Source organism: Bos indicus x Bos taurus, chromosome 19 (assembly GCF_003369695.1).
Source record: "Bos indicus x Bos taurus breed Angus x Brahman F1 hybrid chromosome 19, Bos_hybrid_MaternalHap_v2.0, whole genome shotgun sequence".
NCBI lineage: Eukaryota > Metazoa > Chordata > Mammalia > Artiodactyla > Bovidae > Bos > Bos indicus x Bos taurus.
The window spans coordinates 54,038,510-54,053,532 of record NC_040094.1 but is presented as its reverse complement, the minus strand read 5'-3'; the positions used below and the strand labels follow the sequence as shown (position 1 = coordinate 54,053,532).

Sequence of the window (15,023 nt, the reverse complement as noted above, 5' to 3'; positions counted from 1 at the left end):
AAGATTGCCGGGAGAAATATCAATAACCTCAGATATGCACCACCCTTATGGCAGAAAGTGAAGAGGAACTCAAAAGCCTCTTGATGAAAGTGAAAGTGGAGAGTGAAAACAGTTGGCTTCAAGCTCAACATTCAGAAAATGAAGATCATGGCATCCGGTCCCATCACTCCATGGGAAATAGATGGGGAAACAGTGCAAACAGTGTCAGATTTTATTTTTGGGGGTTCCAAAATCACTGCAGATGGTGACTGCAGCCATGAGATTAAAAGATGCTTACTCCTTGGAAGGAAAGTTATGACCAACCTAGACAGCATATTCAAAAGCAGAGACATTACTTTGCCAACAAAAGTCCATCTAGTCAAGGCTATGGTTTTTCCTGTGGTCATGTATGGATGTGAGAGCTGGACTGTGAAGAAGGCTGAGCACTGAAGAATTGATGCTTTTGAACTGTGGTGTTGGAGAAGACTCTTGAGAGTCCCTTGGACTGCAAGGAGATCCAACCAGTCCATTCTGAAGGAGATCAGCCCTGGGATTTCTTTGGAGGGAATGATGCTGAAGCTGAAACTCCAGTACTTTGGCCATTTCATGTGAAGAGTTGACTCGTTGGAAAAGACTCTGATGCTGGGAGGGATTGGGGCAGGAGGAGAAGGGGACGACAGAGGATGAGATGGCTGGATGGCATCACTGACTCGATGGACATGAGTCTGAGTGAACTCCGGGAGTTGGTGATGGACAGGGAGGCCTGGCGTGCTGTGATTCATGGGGTCGCAAAGAGTCGGTCACGACTGAGCGACTGAACTGAACTGAACTGAACTGAACTGAAGTATCTACTGAGCAACTTCAAGGAAAAGCGTTGCTTTTTAATTCCCGCCATCCCGGGCATGCGAGGCTCCTCCAGAAGTACAGGACCAGGAAGAAAGCCAGCAAGGAACGCGGGAGCAGGACCAGGACTCTGTGGTCACAAAGAAAGAGAGAGCACAGGCACGTGTAAAATATGCATAAACACAGAGAGCCACATTTATTTATATTTTAGGGTAGCAGGATGAAAGAGGGATTCTTTTCTTTCTGATGTTTGGTATCGTTCCACTTTTCGACCGTAAGCAGAATGTCATAATAGGAAAAACAATATAGGAATAAGGGCTTTCTCTCTCATGCACGTACCCTAGAATGGGATGGGGATAAAAGAGCTCCATCAAGGCCAGGATGGAAATGGGGTAATAATAAGGCCGCTGAGACTGCAGGCCAGAGGGGCTGGGTTCCAGGTGCAGGGCTGTGATTCAGGATCTGCTAACCCTAACCATAACCAGGAGGAGCAAATGGCTGGATAAAGAAACGGCATGAGGAGGGGGTAGTGAGCAGCCCACAGACACTGGAGCAAGCTCTTGCTGATCCAGCACAGGAAGGGGTGCAGGTAGGGATGGGGGGGGACAAAGTGAAAGGGAGGAAATAAAAAAACACAGCCCTTGGCAAAGGTGTGCATGGTGGGCACCCTCTTCTCTGAAATTCACCCCTGTCCTGCCCTGTGGGGCGGCCACACCATAGACAAAGCTGGTTCTCGGAGGCAGGGACCAGAGAGCTTGGGTGTGAGGTAGGAGCGGAGGAGGGCCACATCGTGGTTCACGTGTTTTTTTCTAGCCAGAAAGGACTCGTCTTATTTTTCTCTTAAGAACACTTTAGTACCACATTAGATTTTAGTGTCAATTAAAAAATAACGTATAAAAACATTATGTTAAGTTAAAGAAACCAGTCATATGATTCCATTTAGAAGAAAAATCCAGAAGGGGCAAATCTGAAGAGAGAGAAAGTGGATTCATGATTGCCAGGGGCTGGGGGTTTAGAAGGATTGAAAGGTGACAGCTTAAGGGCACAGGGCTTTTTTTTTTTTTTTTGGTGGTTGGGGGGGAACAAAGTGTTTTAAAATGGACTGTGGTGGTGGTTGTACACCTGTGAATATACTCAAAATAACTGAATGGTTTAAATGAGTGTGTTGTATGGTGTGTGAGTTATATCTCATTAAAGCTATTATAAAAAAATTTTTTTTTGCACAGGTGACCTAACTAACGCAAAAGCAGCAGGTCTAGGTGACCAGCCTGCCTCTGTCTCCATCCCTCACTGCCTGTATCTCACTCTGCCCTCTGTCATGCAACCCCCAGGCAGGCCCCCCATCCTGCCATGCCATCGTGGTTCACGTGGTTTTTATAGCCAGAAAGGACTCGTCTTATTTTTGCCATTTCCTTATCCAATGCATGAAAGTGAAAAGTGAAAGTGAAAAGTGAAAGTGAAGTCGCTCATGCAGTCTCCTTCCTCCCACCCCAGGCTTCTGTGTGCACCCCACATGTCATGCCCTCATACACACACATTTGACCTTCTCCTAGCCACCCATCCTCTAGGAAGGGGCACCAAGCCAGGGTGGCAGCACACAGCAGTCCCCAGTTCTCACCCTGCTGAGCAGTGGTCACTCACCCTGGAATTCCTTGACTTAGCTGACTCTGCCAACCACTAGTCAGCAGGTCCTTCAAGGCAGGGAAGTCCGGATTCACTGTCCCATATCCCAGCCTCCCAGGGCCTGGAACACAGCAGCAAGTCATACAAAAGCCATTGGACGGACAGAAGGGCACCCAGTTCTCCCATCATTGACCTACGTTTGCTCTTATCAGGAATCTGTTTTATATGACTCAGTTTTAATTTGGTATTATTTCAATAGGTTCTCAGTTCAGTTCAGTCAGTCAGTCACGTCTGACTATTTGCAACCCCATGGACGGTAGCATGCCAGGCCTCCCTGTCCATCACCAACTCCCAGAGTTTACCCAAACTCATGTCCATTGAGTCGGTGATGCCATCCAACCATCTCATCCTTTATTAATATGTAAATATATAATCAGCAAACTTGTCATTCCTGAAGATTGCACATTAACAGTTTGTTTAAATACTTCTCATTTTTTAGTGCACATATAAGTATACTTGTGCAAGGAAGATTGGGTATTTTAGCAATTTCTGTGTTCCATGTTTCCTGAAATGGGATTATAGGATCAATGGGCATTATCCATTTTATAATCCATTGCTGCTGCTAAGTCACTTCAGTCGTGTCCAACTCTGTGCGACCCCATAGACGGCAGCCCACCAGGCTCCCCCATCCCTGGGATTCTCCAGGCAAGAACACTGCAGTGGGTTGCCATTTCCTTCTCCAATGCATGAAAGTGAAAAGTGAAAGTGAAGTCGCTCAGTCGTGTCCAACTCTTCGTGACCCCATGGACTGCAGCCCACCAGGCTCCTCCGTCCATGGGATTTTCCAGGCAAGAGTACTGAAGTAGGGTGCCATCGTTACGTACTGGCAAAACCCACTGTCTAAAGGATGCCTTGAGTAATGAGTGTTTGTATACAGTCCTATTGGGACTCAATATTTATATATTCTCAATTTACTTTTTTGCTAATATAAACAGGTGAATTATTTCAGGTCATTAAAAATCCTATATAGTTTAACCTTTAATTGTATAGCCTGACAAATTCCCATTGAGGGTGAAGTAGACATGCAAGTTTCTCAATGAAGTTATTGCTCCAGGATCCGGGAAGGGAGCCCACCTGTTACGCCCAGCACTGTGGGGCAGCCAATCTCAGTTTTGGCATGGGGTGGGGAAGGAGGTAGGAATTAACTAAGGCCATGATAGAGGGTTGCACCCAGGTTGTCATTGTTCAGTCACTCAGTCACGTTTGACTCTTTGCGACCCCACGGACTGCAGCACGCCAGGCTTCCCTGTCCTTCACCATCTCCTGGAGCTTGCTCAAACTCATGTCCATTGAGTCGACGAAATGCTCCTAAAAAGGCATAAAAAGTATGCCTCCAAGGCTGGAAAATGGTGTTTGGGAGGCACTAGGCGCCCCACAGGACTCAATCTCCAGGTGTCTTTGCTCTCTGACGCCTGTTCTAAAAACTGCTCTGGCTACAGAAGCCTTTTGTAGTGAAGTCTCATTGAAGGCATCACCATGCCCCAAGTCCAAGAGTCTAAAGAGTTTTTTCCTCCTCAAAAGCACTCCTCAGTAACTATAAGTCCCTAGTTCCATCTCAAGACACAGAAACTCTCCCGCTGACACCAGGGCCAGGAGCTCCATGGGGCCACCCCGACTCTGTGGATTGAAAGTACCACATGTTGACACTAACCTCCCGTGGGATGCTACCTGGAGGTGGGCCTTTGGAAGTGGGGGTGAGTCAGCCGTGAGGGTGGACCTTCATGATGAGATTAGTGCCCTTGGAAGAAAAGACTCAAGAGACAGTCTCTCTCTGCCTCGTGAGGACGTGGTGAGACATCCATGGCCAGAGAGTCTTCACCAGACACAGAAGCTGCGAGCACCTGATCTCAGGCTTCCCAGAATTGCGGGACAGAATGTGGACAGAGGTGCCTGCTGGACTACAGTCCCTAGGGTTGCTGAGTCGGACGCGACTTAGCACACATGCATAACCCTATTTACAGGGGCTCCACCCTGATCACCTAATCACATCCCAAATGCTCTCACCTCCTAATACCATCATGTCAGAGATTCTTTTAAACATGTGAATGTCAGGAGATTGGAAACATTCAGTCTACAGCATATGGTAAAAAGACCAAAGTTCTAGTCAATGAGTTTCCTTCTTTCAAGTTCAGTGTCCCCATGAGCTGATCAAAGAACAGATCAAGGAATCCATTGGTTCATTCAACAGGAGTTGCTAAGCCCAAGCCCTGAACATCCAGCAAATGCCCAGATGCCAGGAGTATGACAAGGGGTGGGACAGCTGCCTGTCCAATGGGAGAGTGGAAGACCAGCAAACACACGAATTAAATGCAATTCGATGAAATGCAAAACTAATCAAAGTCAAACCTTTCCAGCTGGCCAATATTGGGATGTCCAGCATCCTGGTACCTTACCTCCCACAGTCTCTGTATCCTGAATCTCACCTCCCCTTCCTGCCCTCAGTGCCATCAAAATGAGTTGCCAGACACCCCTAAGAGGTCCTACGTTTTTGCCTCCTAGGTGGATTTAGGCTTTCTTCTGGGACACAAAAGGCCAGAATTTCAGTCCTACACTTGTGACCACCTCTTTGCTTTTCCCTTCTGGACTTCAGTCTCCCCATTGTTAAAACCAGAGTTGGGTTAAATGATCCCCAGACCCTTCTTCTATGATGGGAAACTTCCACTCTCCCTACAGGGAGTGGAACCCAGGATTCTGGAGAGTTCTAGAATAATGAAATCATTCTATTCCCCATTTGGATAAGAAATGAGTTGGACAGAAGAGTACTGCCAAGAGTGACGTGCGGGCAGGTTTACCAACACACGGCAGACAAACCGCAGGTTAGAGCTGGTTTCCTAGAACCAATATTTACAAACAGTACCAGCATTAACGTGGGCAAGCGGTTTCTATGTGCCTAACACAGCCTCTCCCCCATCCGCCCTGCTTGGTAGAGGCAGCTGAGCTCTGCTCCAGCCTTTCAATGGTTTTAAGAGGAGAAACAACAGCAAAACAATGGCTTCTCTCTCCTGCCCAGCATGTCCACCCTGGGCGTCCATTGCAAAGCAGTGTTCTTGAGTAGTCAGCAAGGTCCCTCTCCCCAGGATGTCAGCTTCAAGTGGTGAAAGCTGCTCCCTGCCAACGATGTGTGGAATGCTGGGTCCCAGACTGCTGTCTCCGGCAGGGCACCGAGTCTGGACTGAGCACAGGGCACTGCATCTGGAAGCAAACGCCTCAGCTGGAGAAGCAATTGTAAAAGCAGCTCTGCCCCGCCTCATGCCTCGAGAAGCAGAGAAGTCACCCTTCTTACAGACTCTCCCCAGGCACCACATGCTCAGGACCTGCACAGTCACATAACTCAAAAGCAAGGATCCCAGAGTATAATTCACCATCAGGCAAGTGCCCGCCATGGTGCTTAAAGAATGTTGTCTGCATAGCTTTCGCATGGAAAGGGCCCTCTGGCACCTCCCAACCTTGCCAGGTGCCCCACAAGTCAGGGTTTCTCAGCCTCAGCACCACTGATAGGTGGGGCCATCCTGGGCACAGTGTGGTGTTGGGCAGTGTCCGTGGCCTACACCCTCTAGACGCCAGAGCACTGCCATTGCCCCCCAAGCCGTGACCATCAAAATCTCTCCAGACAATGCCAAATGTCTCTGGGTATAAAACCTCCCCTGGTTGACAAGGCTGCTGTAAATTAAAGGAGCACAGGTATGTCAGGTGATGAGAATCTCTAATGCACTCCAGACCAGATGAGCCAGACGGCAAAGACTTCCACTTCACCTGGCAGGCCCCTCTGCTGAGATCACCTGGATTCACCAATGAGTTTCCCAACAAAGGAGAAAGCCCACGATCCTCATTTCCAAGAAAATGATTCCTGTTCTTTCCATAGGGGCTGTGCCTTGGCAATCTCGGTTTCATTTCTCACCACAGAGCTTTCTCTTACCCCCATTCCATCTCCAATAGGGGAGGACTATCTGCACCTCTGAAGCACTCTCTAATCATGTACATGTAAATCAAATAGAAGTTTTCACGCTTGCCGGGATCTCAATGTCTTAAAGGCACTTGACTGGAATTCCTTGGGAAGTAAATTGTAATACCACTCATTACCATCTATTTTTCTAAGCTTAGAGTTTTGTAATGGAAATCTCTTTTCTTGTCTGAGTATATGTCCTGTGTATAAATTTCAAACCAAAAGGCATGGAAACTCATTTTTATTTAGAATTTTGACCAATCTCTTGAGATAACAACTGGCCAGATGCTGCGGATGCCACCCACCCAGTATGGAAACCACTAACATCCAGCCTGGTAGAAAAGCATAGGGAAAGCGGTTGAATTCACCAGGACAAGCCAACTGCTGTACACGGGTCTTCACATCACAACACCCCTCACAGTCAGCCTCAGCTCCCATGCAGGGCCCAGGGCCCCAGTTACCCTTCTCTCAGCCACAACCCAGAGACAAGAGCTAGGAAAGAAGGTTGCCCACCAGTCCTCACCCCCTCACCGGGAAGTGACAGGCATCACTTCCACTCACAGTCCATGAGGGAGAGCTAGTCACATGACTCCCAGGAATGTGAGGCCTGGGGAGTGGAGCCCTGGGTGGTCTCCTTCCAGCAACAGCTCCATTCCACAAGGGGAGCATAGCCCCACGGTGGTCAACCAGCTGCCTTAGTCAGCAAGCCAGTGGACAGCACTCACATGGCTCATGAGGAAGACGGCTACGCCACTGAGCCAAGTGGCTTCCTTTCCAAAGCAGAGGTGACCCCAACAGTCATCCATACATTTTGTCGCCTCTGTCATGGTATTAAGCCCCAGGGAGTTAGGTGGGGTCCTACTCCCTCATCAACAGGCACTAACAGAGAGTGATGGCAGGACAGCAGTCCACATGCCCAGCCAAGGAGCAGCCCCCATCCCACTGCTGAAACAGGTCAAAAATTAGAAAGTGTCTGATCAGCAGAGAGTTCAGAATGGTCAAAGCAGAGAACCCTGGAATCGACAAATCAAAGGTAGGTGGGAGGTGGAAGTAGTTCTGTTCTGGCTAAACCATGTTCCAGCAGCTGGATATGAAACAGACACTGGCTCTCAGTTCTGTCACCCTGGCACATACAATTAAAGGGTCAGAGCACAGCTGAACCAGGGCTGTCTTGTTCCCTGCAGAGGGCCCTGTGCAGACAGTGACCCACCTCCCATCTTCCAGTGACACCTGTGTTGGTGAGAGAACCAGGCACGTGAGAAAGTATGGGACAAAACCACCCTGTGATACCAGCCCAGCCCCTCCAGCTCTTAGCATCAGTCAGCAAGGCTGAGGACTGCGAGGGGCTGGGACACAGAAGGATCTCACAGGTAGCAGACCCGCAGGACTCCCCCTGCCGCCACCATCGGCCAATCCCAGGATCAGGTATCACCATCCTGAGCCCACCCTCTCATCTCATCTCCTCTCCTGGCAGGATCACCACTCTGCGCATTCCTCACTCTTGTCTCTTTCTGTGCGAAGGCTAGCTCTCTGCACCAGGGGACCCCAAGTACGCACACAAACTTCTGTCTGCCAGGATCATCCAGCCAGCTTGCTGGTAACTATGCTCTTCTTTTTCTTGTCTTTTTTTTTTTTTTTTTTTTTTTGACCAATTGCCCTTCTGGGAGAGAGAAGAAAAGCCAGATCTTTCGGAAATACCATCCTGCCATTGCATGTATAAAATCCATCAGCTCTGAAACCACAACGCTGGAAAAGGAGCTGGAGGGAGGGCGGCTCCACAGCTGCGCTGGGAGTTCTGTGCTGGGCACTGGTTTTGCTTGTTATCCTCTCCCCGCCTGCCTCCCTCTCCCTCTCCCTCCTAGCCTGGTCTCTCTCACATCTATTTTTGTGGTTGATCAGTGTGCCTCTGTTTCCCAACCGAGGGCTTACGTATGTGTATTTCTATACATTATTCCCTCCATAGAGGCTTCTGAGCCATGCAAATGGCACCTTATGCAAATCAAAGACTCCTCCATCTGTTTCCGATATTCCCCACTTCCCCTTAATAACCTGTTTTAGGGGATGCGGTACATGCAGCAGATGATACAACTTTATTTTTGTAAACCCAGTTGGTCCTGGAGTGCTGGCAGCCACAATAATAGAAGAGTGCGCCTGTTAGTGCCTCTCAGTGAGTCTGCTGTCAGGCAGCACCTCATTAAAACTAGCCGGGAGGGGCTCCAAGAAGAAAGGGAGGGGCACGGTGGGGTCCCAGCAGAGCAGCACACGGAATCTGGCTCCCTCTTTCTATTTGGCCCGTGTTTGCTGTGGGTCAAATCGTGTCCTTCCCCACCCACTCACCGAAAGAAATGTTGAAATCCTAACCCCTGGTTCCTCTCAATGCGACCTTATTTGAAAACAGGGTCTTTGTAGATAGAATAAGATATAAGTTAAGATGAGGTCACAGTGGAGTAGAACATTTAATCCAATATCATTGGTGTCTTGACAAGAAGAGAGGACAGAAACAGGGAGATGGGCATGTCACGACAGAGGCAGAGACTGGAGTGATGCAGTTACAAGCTGAGAAGCATCGAGGGCTATCGGCAGCCACCAGAAGCTAGGAGAGGCCAGGAAAGATTCTCCCCTAAAGGTTTCAGGGAAGCGGGTTCCTGCCGACACCTCCACATCACAGCCCTTCCAAGTGCCTCTCCTTCCCACCTGAGACTTCCCAGGTGTTGCTGTAACTGAGGCAATGCTTATTTTCCCGGCCCACTGTGCCCCCAAAGCCCTGCTCAAAAACTCTGGCAGGATGAAGGCAGGGGGGCTAAGTAACTGCCCCCTGGTAACAGTGAGCAGGTGCAAATGGTGCAGGAAGACATCACTCAGAGTCAATTCCAAATTGTTTCTTTTTAGACCTCTTTTAGTGCCCAAAGGATACTCCTGACATCAAAAACTCACTTTCATCCCAATGAAGGGTACCTAGGATTCTATGCACTGATTTTTCAATTTCCTGCGAGTTATTGCCAAAGACAAGTTAGGAGGGAAAAGATTATTTTGTTTGACAAGATGCTACAAAGTCCAACAAAGGCTTGTGTCCCACCCCACATAAATCACCTGGCTTACAGGTGAATTTGAGACCTTACTGTCAGGAAGCAAAGTCTAGACTTCCAGTAAGAGGTAAAAAGAGGCATTCAGGGAAACAAGCTGTCACTTAGAGCCTGCATTTTTCAAACACCCAAGGAACCAGCTCTGTGGCTCCCAGGAGGGAGGCAACTGGGGACCAGGAGTGTCTAGAGGAATTCAGACAAAGGAGGGAGGGAGCCACAGACTGCTTGAGGCAGCTGGACACCAGCAAGGTGCCCAGTACAGGAGCTGGCCAGTTCTGAAGTGCAGAGGGGAGTGCCTTTGAAAGTGGGGAGGGGTCATGGGGAAGCTGGCCACAGACGCAGGTAGCAGACTCAAGTCTGTGCAAGAAGAGGGGCCTTCTAAAGGAGACAGTGGGCTAGACCTACACACACGTCACGGGAGGTGATGCTGGGGAACGTTAGGGGTGTTACCAGCCAAGGAAGCTCAGATTAAGCATGAAGGCATGAGGGAGAAAAGGAAGAAGAGCCTTTTGTCCCCCAAAGGGAAAAAGATGGACCCGAAGTCTTCCAGGAGTCCCTGGACGCTCTACAACAGGTCAGCAAACCAAGGCCAGGGGACAAACACAGCTTTCCACCTGTTTTGTAAACAAAGCTATGGGAACATAGCCACATTCATTCATTTACATATTATGTAAGGTTGCTTTCACACTGATGGCCAAGTTAAGTTGTGTGACAGAGACCTCCTGGCCCTAAAATACTAACTACCTGACCATTGACAGAGCTAGTTTACAGAGCCCTGCTCCAGAACATTTCAACTCTACAGGAGCTGGTTTGAACTTACACAAAGCATGGATGGGGGGATTTTTAAAGGGATGTAAAGACAAGGAGTACACCCCCCATGGGGAGGAGGACATGCCCACAGTGTTTTCTTCTTACCCACCTTGGGGAAAAAAACCTCAGTTCTGGCAAAGTGAGTGCAAGCTCCATGAACTCTGGAGAGGCCAAGCTAGGGTGAGCACCCTGCACTGGTACCTGGATGTTAATCTGTGTTTTCAGAGAAGGGAACGTGCCAGAAAGTTGTTAATAAGCATTTCTGATGTGATTCAGGACAGGAAGCCCAAACTAAAAGAATTTCAGGGTAAAGATAAAAACCCACAGGGACAGAATATTTTTAAGACAAACATCAAGCCTAGGGAAAAACTTTCACCTACAATTGATGGTCCAGCAGGTTCAAAAGGGTGATGATGGGCCACACTCAGCCAGGGGGCCCTGCTTCAAGGGCTTTCTTGGCACTAGAGTTGGATAGCCCCATCCGCTGAGCCTGCCGAGGTCCATTCTCTGAATCCCACATCACTCTCCTGCCCACACATGCTCCACCACCCCCGGCCCCTGCACTCCACCCGTCGTCTGCAAGGGTCCAGGTGCCCCAGGCCTCTGGCCTTCCTCCCTCTGGTCATGCACACCCAGGAGGCCAGCAGCCCTTCCTGCCATGGAAAGTTGCAGTGAGACTTTGGGATGGTTGGCTGGGGGCGGGGGGGTGACTTACTCAAAATGCCACGTTCCTCACCCTCTCTCATCACTCTCAGCACTCTGTGAATAAACACTCGCCAGCATTCATCCACCCAACACAGTTCATGTGTCCAGCTCCCCTCGAGTGTATGAGATGCATGTGGGCCAGAACCATGCCATCTCCATCTTCATGCCTCAGCCCATGTCCAGAAATTGCTCACCTGGAGCTCAGGTGACAGTATTTTATTTTGAGGTTGTGGTGAAATCCACCCACGAAGTTCAACACTAAGAGGAAAGCCAGCCCCGCGAGCCAGACCAGGAGAAACCAGGGTGGGTGGTGGGCTCTCCCTTGTTCCTTTATTCACTCCATCCTTGGGCCCTGGCCTGTCTCAGCCCTGGGGCTTCAGAGACAATGAGCCTCCCCCAGGGCTGGGGGAACCCTGATAAAGCTCCTGTGGGTCCTCAGTACGGAACCGTAAGGCGTGCGCAGAGTGCTGAGGGTGCACAGATGATGGGCCTCTGGGAGTTCAGGGGTGGGGGGGACAGCTCCTCAAGGCCACAAGCATCTCAAAGGGTCTGTTCTCAGCAGTGGACTCTAAGCAGCTTGAGATTTAGTGGTGGATGTAGGGGTGGCATTCTGGTGCCTGCTTGCGCCCCCTCAAGCTCTCCTAGGGCATCGCCCCTGCAGGGCTCCACCAGGCCGAGGACTTGGCCAGTTCTGGTGGTGAGGAAAATAGAACAGCAGGCTCCCAGCTGGGAGGTGCGGCACAGAGAAACATCACTGTCGTTGCCAAGTGCCCAGATCCTACCTCTCAGTCCCCACACAGACTGTGCCTGCATCAGGGGAGGGGCGCTCCGGCTGCAAGCCCACCCTTCCCTGTGGCCTCTGACCGCTGCCCCACCCAGGAGGCCCAGGTGGGGTGAGGAGGCCGCAGGGCTCGGGCGAGGGCGGCACAGGCCAGCAGGTGGGGCCCGCGAAACTGGCAGCTGCCACGCTGCTCCAGCTTTAGCATCCTCGTCATCTAAGGCAGCTTCACTTTTAAGCAACCAGTGAAGGACAAGCACCCTGTAAATTTAGAACGCGTGATGGCTGGTAGCGTTTGGTATTCATCTTAGCACACAAGTGGGGGGAGGAGACTGGCCGCACCATCGCATCCCAGCCCACAGAGAGGCTTGCAGCAGGGAACCATCTTCCCCCGCAGGAAAAAGGTGGCAGACCCTCTGAGGTCGGGTCCCAGTCTCCACCTCAAGGGCTGCCCTCTTCACCACTATTCCCACCAGCATGGCTCCACTCAGGGCACCTCGGCCCCCACCTCTGGGCCCCTCTTCCCTTTCTCACATTTGGCTAAAAATAAAACCTCTGTTGGCAGCAAATACACCCAGTTTCCCCAGAACATAAGCTTCCTGGGAATCTAGAAAAGGGAACAGCTCTACCTCTCATGGAGCCCAGATGGATTCCTGAAAATTTGTGTCAAACCAATTTTTGTAAATCCAATCATGTTCGCAGTGATTCACCTCCATCTCTGAAACACTTCCCTCCTGACCAGCTGCTCACCTGACCAGCTTCCTCCATGCGCACAAACACTCTCACCAGCGATGGGCTTGAGCAAACACCAATTCAAGAGGGGGCTGCGGCCAGAGAGGGGCTTCGTGTGATCTGAATACTCATGGCCAGATTTTGCTGTGTCAGGGCTCAGGTTTGCAGAAAGCAGAGCAGATGGCCCAGTGCCCTCCTTGGCGTTTCTTTAGCCCTCATCTGATTTTTTTAGGGAGGTCTCACCAGAACTACCATGACACCTCTCACCTGTTTCTCCAGGACATCCCAAAGTGGTCCTCTGCATGACAGATCTGTGTGAGAACTGCACAGGAGTGGGGGAAGCGGGGAGAGGTAGGCCCAGTTTCCCTGTTGTAATGTCCCCCATGTGCTGGCCCTAAAGGCAGAGTTGGGTGGCCTGCAGCAAAGCCAGGCTGGACCGTTCAGAGCCCTTGGGCAGCACGGATGGGTGAGGCAGGGGCCAGCATGAGCAGATCTGCAGTGCAGGAGGGTTTCTCACTGCAGGACAGAAGCATCAAGGCCACAGGCATGGAAGCCGACAGTGGTTGCTAGTGCCCAAGGAAATGGAGACGAGTGGACAGATCCAAGGTCCGAGGCCAGTGGACTGGGCAGCAGACGATATTTAGGAGGTCAGAGGAGAGGAAGATGACCTGGCCAGTGAGGGAGGCCCACACCTTCAGAGTAGGGAGCCTCCCCTTGCTCCTGCTGCTGCTCCCCAGGACAGAGCAGCCAGGAGTAATGCTGGGGCTCTGGCCTCTGCCTCGATGATGCTGGAAAGCTTGGTTGCTGCCCTGTCCAGGGGTGGCTACTGTTGAGTCACATGCGCACTAGACTCCCAGGACGCAAGCAAGACCACAGGGACCAGTCCCTGCTCCGTGACTCTCTTCTGTCAGGAGACTGTTAAAAATGTATGTGCATACATGCATGTGTGTTAAAGAACGAACGACTCCTGTGGAAATAGCCCTCATCAATCTGGACCCGAATGTCCACTGACATGTAGAAGCTTCCCCAGTGAACTTCACCAGTTTATACCAGGGTGGGTGTGTCCCCAGTTGGACTATGCCTCCCTTAAAGGTGAGAAAGAGGAGGCATATATGCTGAGTACCCGCCCTGTTTCAAGCCCCACCCAAGGTCCTTGAACCTCGTTTTTCATCTCATTTTCACAGCATCATCCTCATTTTGTAGGTTAAGGAGGCTGAGGCTCAGAGAGTCGATGAAGAGCTAGTTGGTGGGGTAGCTGGGCTTTGGCCTTCTCTACCATGCAAGCTCTGTCCTTTGCTTTTCTTGTAGGACCACCCTGGGGATGGGACAGGCTGAACTGTCCATCTTCCCCGGCTGCAGTGGGTGCTGGGGGCCAAGCCTGCCTCCAGAACTGGCGGTGGGAGGTGCTGGGGGGACTGTTCAGGCTTCAGAAATCCTCCTGAGGCCATGCCCCAGCCATACCCTGGACTTAACCAGCTATGCCAAAAGTACAACCATTGGCTGGCGTGGGTACAGTAGAGGACTAGAGGCCCATCAAGGAGGGTGGTGATAAACCCACCTGTCAGGGAGGGGTCGCCAAGTCACCTCAGCACTAGGGTAAACCAGCGTCAGCTTTGCCCAGCCCAGAGTCCCAGGAGTGTTGGGAGGGAAGTTTGTGGTGGGCAACCCCAGGCTGAGCATGGGAGCTGTCCAGCACAGGAGGAGCAACCTGGGCCCCTTGTGGTCAGAGAATCTGAACAGCCTTTGGCATGATCTGTGATCTTGTCCTTATTATAAAAGGAATACATATTCACTGCAGAAAATTTAGAAACTACACTTATGCAAAAAGAAGAAAATTTAAAATAACCCACAATCCCACTACCCCGAAATAACTCCTGTTAACATTTTGAGCATAATACCCTCCCAGACTTTCCTATGCATAGAATATATATTTTTGGTACTAAGTGGGATCATACTGTACATTCCATTTTATAACTTTTTTTTCACTTAACTATGTCTCATACTAAATCACTAAGTATTCTTCCACAACATCATTTTTTAATGACTGAATTAGCCAAAGAATACTAAAAGGATGGCTGAAGACAGGAAAGGAAAATTTTATAATACAGAACACTACAATTAAGCATTAAACAGGAAAATGCCCTTTGTCAACAAATCAGCTCTATGATTACAGAAAAATATTATTTTTTTAAGTTTTTTCCTCTGTAGTCCAAATTCTACAATATTTTAAAAAACCAAACTTGATTAAAAGACATGACCCTCACAAGAGAGCCCCCTTCTCTGAGACCTTCTCTTACTGAAATGGATCAGTGAGGAAAACAGCCAGATCTGCAACATCCAAAGATCTTCCAGGCTACCTAGCCATGATCTCTATAGTTCTGAGAAGCAAAAGAATAGACTAATTTAAAACAATAAGGAGTTATGTCCAGAGTTGTGTGTGTAGGTCTGTGTGTGTGTGTATAAAGGC

At 50.0% G+C, this 15,023-nt stretch overlaps 1 protein-coding gene and 1 non-coding gene across 12 annotated transcripts in view; one reads left to right on the top strand and one right to left on the bottom strand.

The window, feature by feature from the left end:
* The window catches only part of RBFOX3 (RNA binding fox-1 homolog 3), a 441,600-nt gene that overhangs the window by 364,237 nt on the left and 62,340 nt on the right, over positions 1-15,023 (bottom strand). The window lies entirely within an intron of this gene.
* On the top strand, positions 14,861-14,940 carry LOC113878671. The gene has a single exon (XR_003507091.1). It is a non-coding gene; the product is annotated as a small nucleolar RNA U2-19 (small nucleolar RNA).